This window comes from Arachis ipaensis, chromosome B10 (assembly GCF_000816755.2).
Source record: "Arachis ipaensis cultivar K30076 chromosome B10, Araip1.1, whole genome shotgun sequence".
Taxonomy (NCBI): Eukaryota; Viridiplantae; Streptophyta; class Magnoliopsida; order Fabales; family Fabaceae; genus Arachis; species Arachis ipaensis.
This window is the reverse complement of record NC_029794.2, coordinates 65115970-65123389: the sequence shown is the minus strand read 5'-3', so window position 1 is coordinate 65123389 and position 7420 is coordinate 65115970.

Genomic DNA, 7420 nt, shown 5'->3' with positions numbered 1-7420 from the left:
GCTGCTTAAATCACAACCTCCAATTTTGTATGTCCTTCTGCAAGCACAACAACCAAAAGTATGTAAGAACATGATTGTGAGTATATGCATCTTAACAAGCTTTTCGTTAAGCTATGCTTTTCTTCTATTTAATTTTCTCTATTTACACTAGAATAGTTATGTATAACTTATTTCAATTAACTCTAGAATTCGTTCATATCTTCTCACTTACTGCACTCAAGAGTAGTTCTCTCTCCACAAATCATATCTTAGAGAGAATAATACACAAATGTATGAAGCTGCCAACACTTATTTTAAGTTTAAATTTAAGAAAATGAAAAACATGTACTTACAGTGAGAACTGGACCAATTGTCAAGTCCTCTAGCTTTTTTCTCTCAGCAAGACCTTACAATTTGGATACCAAGAAAGTCGAAGCCCAGTTCTAAGCACAGTAAGTAATTGAAAAATCTCCAGAGCTGGTTGTGAAATCTCCACAGCAAGACCTTTCAGAAAGTTGAGGATCAAGTGCTGGTTGTGAAATCTCCAGCCTTTCACTTTTAATGATAGATGTATAACTGAAAAATCATTTGAGAATCATTAAAATTTTGTAACATTATAGGAGTGTCCATTTAAAAAAAATAAAACAGAAGTAATTTCCACCAATTTTATTTTTAATCAAACAATCTAAGAGCATCAAATATTTTTTCTAATTTTCAGAAATCAGAGATAGTTTTCAACATTCTTATCTGGGTGGAACTCTTAAACTCCAAGGTCCTCATCCCAAAGGAAAATGTCCTCATCCTAAAACAAAAATCTTGGTGTAAGGAAACATAATACACATCTAAGACAATAAATAACAATTCCTAAAATAGAATCCACAAATTAAGCGGCTAAATTTTCTAAACTGCATTCACTAGGCCTTGTGAACCTTTTCCACATATGCCTGCAACCAAAAGCACAGGAATTGTAAGACAATCTAGAAAGGCTAATTGTAAGCAATTACTCATTTTTCATCAATTCTGGGATAACCCAACTTTGACAAGAGAGAATATCTAAAAGCACAATAGCAGATGTAGATTAAGAAACTAACACAAATATCCATAGCAGAACACAATATTAACCAAAAGGCTGCACTTTCATCAAAGATTATAGTCAAACTTAAGGGCAGAATTAATTGGGTTGCAACAAGCTGATAGAACTCTTAAACTCCAAGTTTCTAGTCATGTTTACCTCCTTCTGATAAAGTATAAGCAAGTCAAGCATACTATAAAGAAATGAAAAGTAACTAAAACTATTATATCATGATACATGTTTCATGCCATTGAAGTGTCAATTAAAAAGATTATGTAAGCTATATCAATAACTTCAAATACAAACAATAAAGAATAAAATTGCATCTATAAGGAGAGGACAAACTTTTAAAAGATATCTATCCAAACGCTCCCATATCAGTATATGGTGGTGATCTTGCCCAACTCAAACAGAGCAAGGTATCTCCAAAATGATTTCAATTTTAATTATGGACACTTGCCTAAGTATCTTGGCCTCGTATATGAGCACATTTATTAAAGAGCTTAATTTTAATGTCCTATAAAAATTTTATATTATCATATTCACTCAGTTATTCATGACTGACTGAAACTTACAACTTGTCTCCGCTGATGATGCTTCTTCCTTATGGCAGGAATATTCCATAGAGGTCGCCTTTCAAAGCTGGAAGTACTGGACACTATACCAGCAGGTAATGCCTCGCTTCCCCTAGGCCTGCACTGGTTCTACTAAACAGGATAAACAAATATAAGCACCAAAGTTTTGAACATCTAGAATAATAGAACAATGAATATGACTCTTCCAGGAAAAAAACAATTAATCAGTAAAATATTATGTATAACTTAGTGGATTAAGAATGAAGGCACGGTAAGAGAATGAACCTTGCTGTGTTCTATTTAGACCAACTAGACAAAACTTCCTCACTTTCAACTTAATATAAGGCTACATAAACAGCTCAACTAGTCATATTATAAAGCCAAATCAAAGATTAATACTAAAGCGAACAAAATAGTACAAATTGAAGTAATCATGAACTAATTTGAAATACTAACAGTGCTAGAACTCCAACACAATCTTAGGGAACAAGCTCGGTCAATGAAAAAACACAAAAGCTAAACTTAGTAAATTGATGGCTGAACCAAATTTCAGTTTTTAACTGCACTGTTAAGTTCAGGGAAGTAAGTTATAAGATAAGAACATGCAAGATAGAATATTCCTATAATGCAATATTGAATTTGAGCTACAATAAATATCCAACCATCTAAACTAGTGGTATCTTATTATTGCTCCTCTCATGAGACTTATGACTATCATTAAATTCAGCCCCTCCCTCTATTTAACATAGTACCAAGCAAATAATAGCCCAATAAGAGGAAACTTTTTTTTTAATGAAATATAAATTGATATAATATAAGTGTATGTCACATTTAGTGATAATTTGTAAATGATTTTCTTAGGAAAGTAGCGAAAATACGAATTATAACTAAATAGTATTTAGAGGGGAAAAATAATTAAATACATAGTTTGAATCTTTAAAATAAGACATAAAAAATCAATTACTAATTAAACAATTTGCTCATTCATTCCCATTCCATTAATAAATAAGTTTGGAGTTAATGTGCTTAACCGACTGATGACAAGTCATCTTAGCCTATTTTAACTAGTCTTTTTCTTTTGTTTTCATTAGAATTATGCACTTTCTTGAGCTACAAGCAAGCCAATTAGGTAGATTTTCATGTTTCCTTTGATTTAATCAACCATGTATGAATTCATGCTATTTCATGAGGTTTTATACTATAATTATTACATATTATGAAAGAATAAATATCTCATGATTTTAAGCATAGCTTTGATGTGTTTGGTTGATTAATGATAGGTGAAGAAAGCTTGAAGCAAGAAGGAATAGCTAGGAGTAAAGAGAAGACAATGGAATAAGTGAAATTGAACCAGGAAGCAAAAAGCTGGACCTAAAGTTAGCCTCAAACTTTTGCACAAACTTTTGGGTGAAAAGTTAGCCCCAACGTTAGCCCCTAACTTTTGCTCAAACTTTTGGTCCAACTTTTGCAAAACTCAAACCCGGTTCAATTGGTTCGTTTTGGTTCCTCTTCAAACTCCAAGAGCAATCAACCAAGGCCTCTTTCCACCCAATTCCACCAAGAGCAAAGGCCCAACTCAAGGCTTGAAGATCATTGGAAGAAAGTGTATAAATAGGATAGAATTCAAGTTCTTCGGGGAGCTTTCTTTTGGAATTTTCATAATAGTTTTCGGAGAGCTTTTGATATTGAGTGATCTTTAATGTCTTTGTCTTGGGGAAGGAGAATACACTTCTCTTCCTCTCAGTTTTATTGCTTTCAATTTCTATTACAATTGTCTTGGATTTTTGGGTTGGAGAATTGAAGAAATTCTATTTCAATCTCAACCTTGGATCTGACTGCTTTATTTACTGCTTGATTGAATTTCAATTTCTGTTAATTGCTCTTCATCCACTTTCTTTGAATTTCAATTACAATTGTCTTGGATTTTTGGGTTGGAGAATTGAAGAAATTCTATTTCAATCTCAACCTTGGATCTGACTGCTTTATTTACTGCTTGATTGAATTTCAATTTCTGTTAATTGCTCTTCATCCACTTTCTTTGAATTTCAATTACAATTTCTTGTTGGATCTAGGAAGGCATTGAGATCTAGACTTGGTTTTCTAGTCTCTGGGCCCTGAGATCTGAATTCCTAACTTACATTTTGTTTCTTGCTTTTAATGTTCATTTACTTTATTGCTTCAAGATCCGATTCAACCCAAACCATCTTCTACTTCTCTGCTTGATGCAATTTACTTTTCCTTGTTTAAATTCTGCAAATCCAATCCCCAATTCCCTTTACAATTCCAGCAATTTACATTTCTTGCATTCTAAGTTTCTGCTATTTAATTTTTTGTTCTTTAAGATTCAGCACTTTAATTCCCTGTTCTCTTTACTTCCATGCAATTTAATTTCTGCAAAGTACAAAACACTCAACCAAATCTTGATTCGCTTGACTAAATTAACCACTAAGCTAAAATTGCTCAATCCTTCAATCCTTGTGGGATCGACCTCACTCCCGTGAGTTTTTATTACTTGATACCACCCGGTACACTTGCCGGTTAGATTTGTGTGTTTTGGGAGAAATTTATTTTTCACCAAAATACTCATCAAGTTTTTGGCGCCGTTGCCGGGGATTGATTAGATTGACAATGATTAAGTGAGGTGGTGATTTAGATCAAGCATTTTTTTTCTTTAATTTTGACTAACCCACTAACTGTTTGAAGTTTTGTCTCAACCGGCTACACTCAATTTTCAAGAGAATCACGGTGTTTTCTATTGATTGATTCATATGTCACAGGATCGAAGAGCAGCCAGAGGGAGGGATATCATTGAGGATGGAGTTTCTGAGAAAGAAGAACATCCCAACATGAAGCCGCAACTCATTACACTAATAGAGAACAATTGTTCTTATGGTGGAAATCCATTGGAGGATCCTGAACAGCATCTATCTATTTTTCTGAGGATCTGTGATGTTGTCAATCATGATGTCTATAAGCTCTTGCTATTCCCTTTATCACTAAAGGATGAGGCAGCACAATGGCTTGAAACTCTTCCCCAAGGAAGTGGCAAAAACCACACTGCCCACCCTTCCAACCTCAGATACCTCACAACCAACAACTTTCACAACACTATCATAGGATCACCAATTTGGAGATTTTAATAGAGAAAATGATGACACATCAAGGGATGATAAGCAAACACCAGGAGGCCTCACTCGGGAGAATTGAGAAGCAAATGGAACAACTGGCTAAGAATCTCACAGAAATGAGTGAAAAAAGGGCTAAAGGAAAAGAATCACTCATCCAGGATGAGCATCACAAAGCAAAGCCTCACTTAGGAGGACAAGGGGACAAGGAGAAGGAAGCCCAGAATCTGAACTAAGCAAGCACAGAGGATGTCAAGCTAGTGACAATAAAAGAGCGCTTGTTGGGAGGCAACCCAACCTGAGGTAGTTTTCCTTTCATAGCTATTTCAATAAAAAGGTTAATTAGTTTATCTACATTGCAAGAAGCTAAGTTTGGTGTTGCACACCAAAACAAAATAAGGGAGAATGAAGGATTCTAAGTTTGGTGTTTCACCAAAATCCCATCATAAAACACATTCTTATTTTCTGCATAATGCTGGCTTCAAGCATGTTGGATAAACTAGTTAACTATTCTGTTGTTTCCTAGTTTTCAGTTTTGTCATTTTTCAAAAAGAAAAAGAGTTTTACACATGGTTAATCTGATGCACAAGAACCACTGGCAAGGTACTAAGTTTGGTGTTCTCACACCAAAGTAAGTACAAAGGCCCTCAAATAAATCCTACATGCTAACCATTGTTTCTAAGTGCTTGGGAAACAAGCAACTTCCAATATCATTGCAGAGTATCATACAAGCCTTTGGAGGGATTAAGAATCATCAACCAAAGAAACAAAAGATGAACATAAAGGCCAGCAATGGTGATGAGAAGGAAAGCAAGTGAACTCCAACAGGTTGTATTATTAAGTGATTGTTTACATCAAATTTTGCTGCTATTGCAAGTTGGATTGAATCCTTATTTGCCCTGCCGGTCTGCATAGTATAGTTTTTTATATACCCCTGCATGCATACATAGCATAGTTTTTCTTTATAATTCAATAAGCAAGATGTTTGATCATTCACAACATTCTTATCTTCAAAACTCGTTTGCACTCAATTTTCAAGAATGCATCACATGAAAGTTCTTTGAAAAGAAGGATTGAGGAATTAAACAATTTTGAGGTAAGCAAAAGATTAGGAGAAGTGGTGGTTCTAGTTGTATGATTATGTATTGAGGTTGCATGCTTGTGAAAACTTGCATGGGAGCTCATAGGCGGGACATGAAGTTCAAAGAAGTATTGTGGAGATTCTCAAAAACTTATTGATCCAAGAAGCAGCAAACAAAACAAAAGAAAGAAAAGAAAATACAAAGACAAAAAAAAGAACATGGCCCAAGGCTCTGAGCATCAATTACTAGGCAGAAAAGAAAGAAGAAACAATGACTCAAAGAGTTATTTGCCTAGTAAAATGCTTGTGGTTGAAGTGTGTCAAAGAAAGAGGCTTGAGCAAGTAAATCCTTAGGGGTGCTTTAACATCCAGTACCTTAAAACCAACTGGTTTAGGAGTATTGATTGAAAGCTTAATTAAAGAGCCGCTTTGAGACATGATACTTAGAGTCGAGGCCAAAGCACAGAAACTATAAGCTGCTTCAAGGTGATTACATATAAAGAGATCTCCATAATACCATTTGGATGAAAATCCTAAGACCTAAGACTCCCAATATGTAAGGAATAGTGAGCACTGAAGCCCTTGCATGAGCATATGATTTAGAGTTCACCCCACTGATTCTCTTTACTTCCATGCAATTTAATTTCTGCAAAGTACAAAACACTCAACCAAATCTTGATTCGCTTGACTAAATTAACCACTAAGCTAAAATTGCTTAATCCTTCAATCCTTGTGGGATCGACCTCACTCCCGTGAGTTTTTATTACTTGATACGACCCGGTACACTTGCCGGTTAGATTTGTGTGTTTTGGGAAAAATTTATTTTTCACCAAAATACTCATCACCGACATGGCACAAATTCAAGTCCAAGATATTCACCTTGAAAAGTAGATGATTGGAAATCATTCCAGCAGCACCTGAGACTGCAATGTTAATTACTTTCTTCCAGGATTTTGTCTTTTCTTCCTGCCAACACATGCCAAATGTTTCAAGATATATTTAATTTAGATTAATAAATTTAACTGTAAGCATATAAAAGTCATTAAACTTTCACATGGACATAGGTTTTTCCTCTCCCCTCCATCAAAGTACTCATAAGAAGACATGGCCTCAATCCAGTAGTAAGGTAAGAGTTTCAATTACATTGACCCTAAATGAGTGGACAGTAACCAATAGAAGGCACTATTATATTCTTCTCATGTACTTATCCGATGTTGGTGATCTGTGATCTCCAATTAGATCAAGAAAATTGAAGACTTATCCATTTGAAGTGATAAGAGGAAGACTAACTACGTTAAAATTGTGGCTCCAAAATTACCAAACAAGCCTCACAGCAAAGCTCATAAATCATGCAATGAGCCTACTGGAAACATGCATAAAACCTACAATTCAGATTCAAGAAAAAGATGAAAAATAGGACAAACAAAGCATATGTACGGAATAAAAAAAAAATGAGAAGGGGTTACTACTCAGCCTTCAAATCATAGGTGAGGCAGAAAACTCCATAGCAATCAGATTTAGATTTTGGCTCTTGAATTTGCACAACTGGAGCCTGCACCTGACTGAGAATTGAAAGAAAATAGAAAAA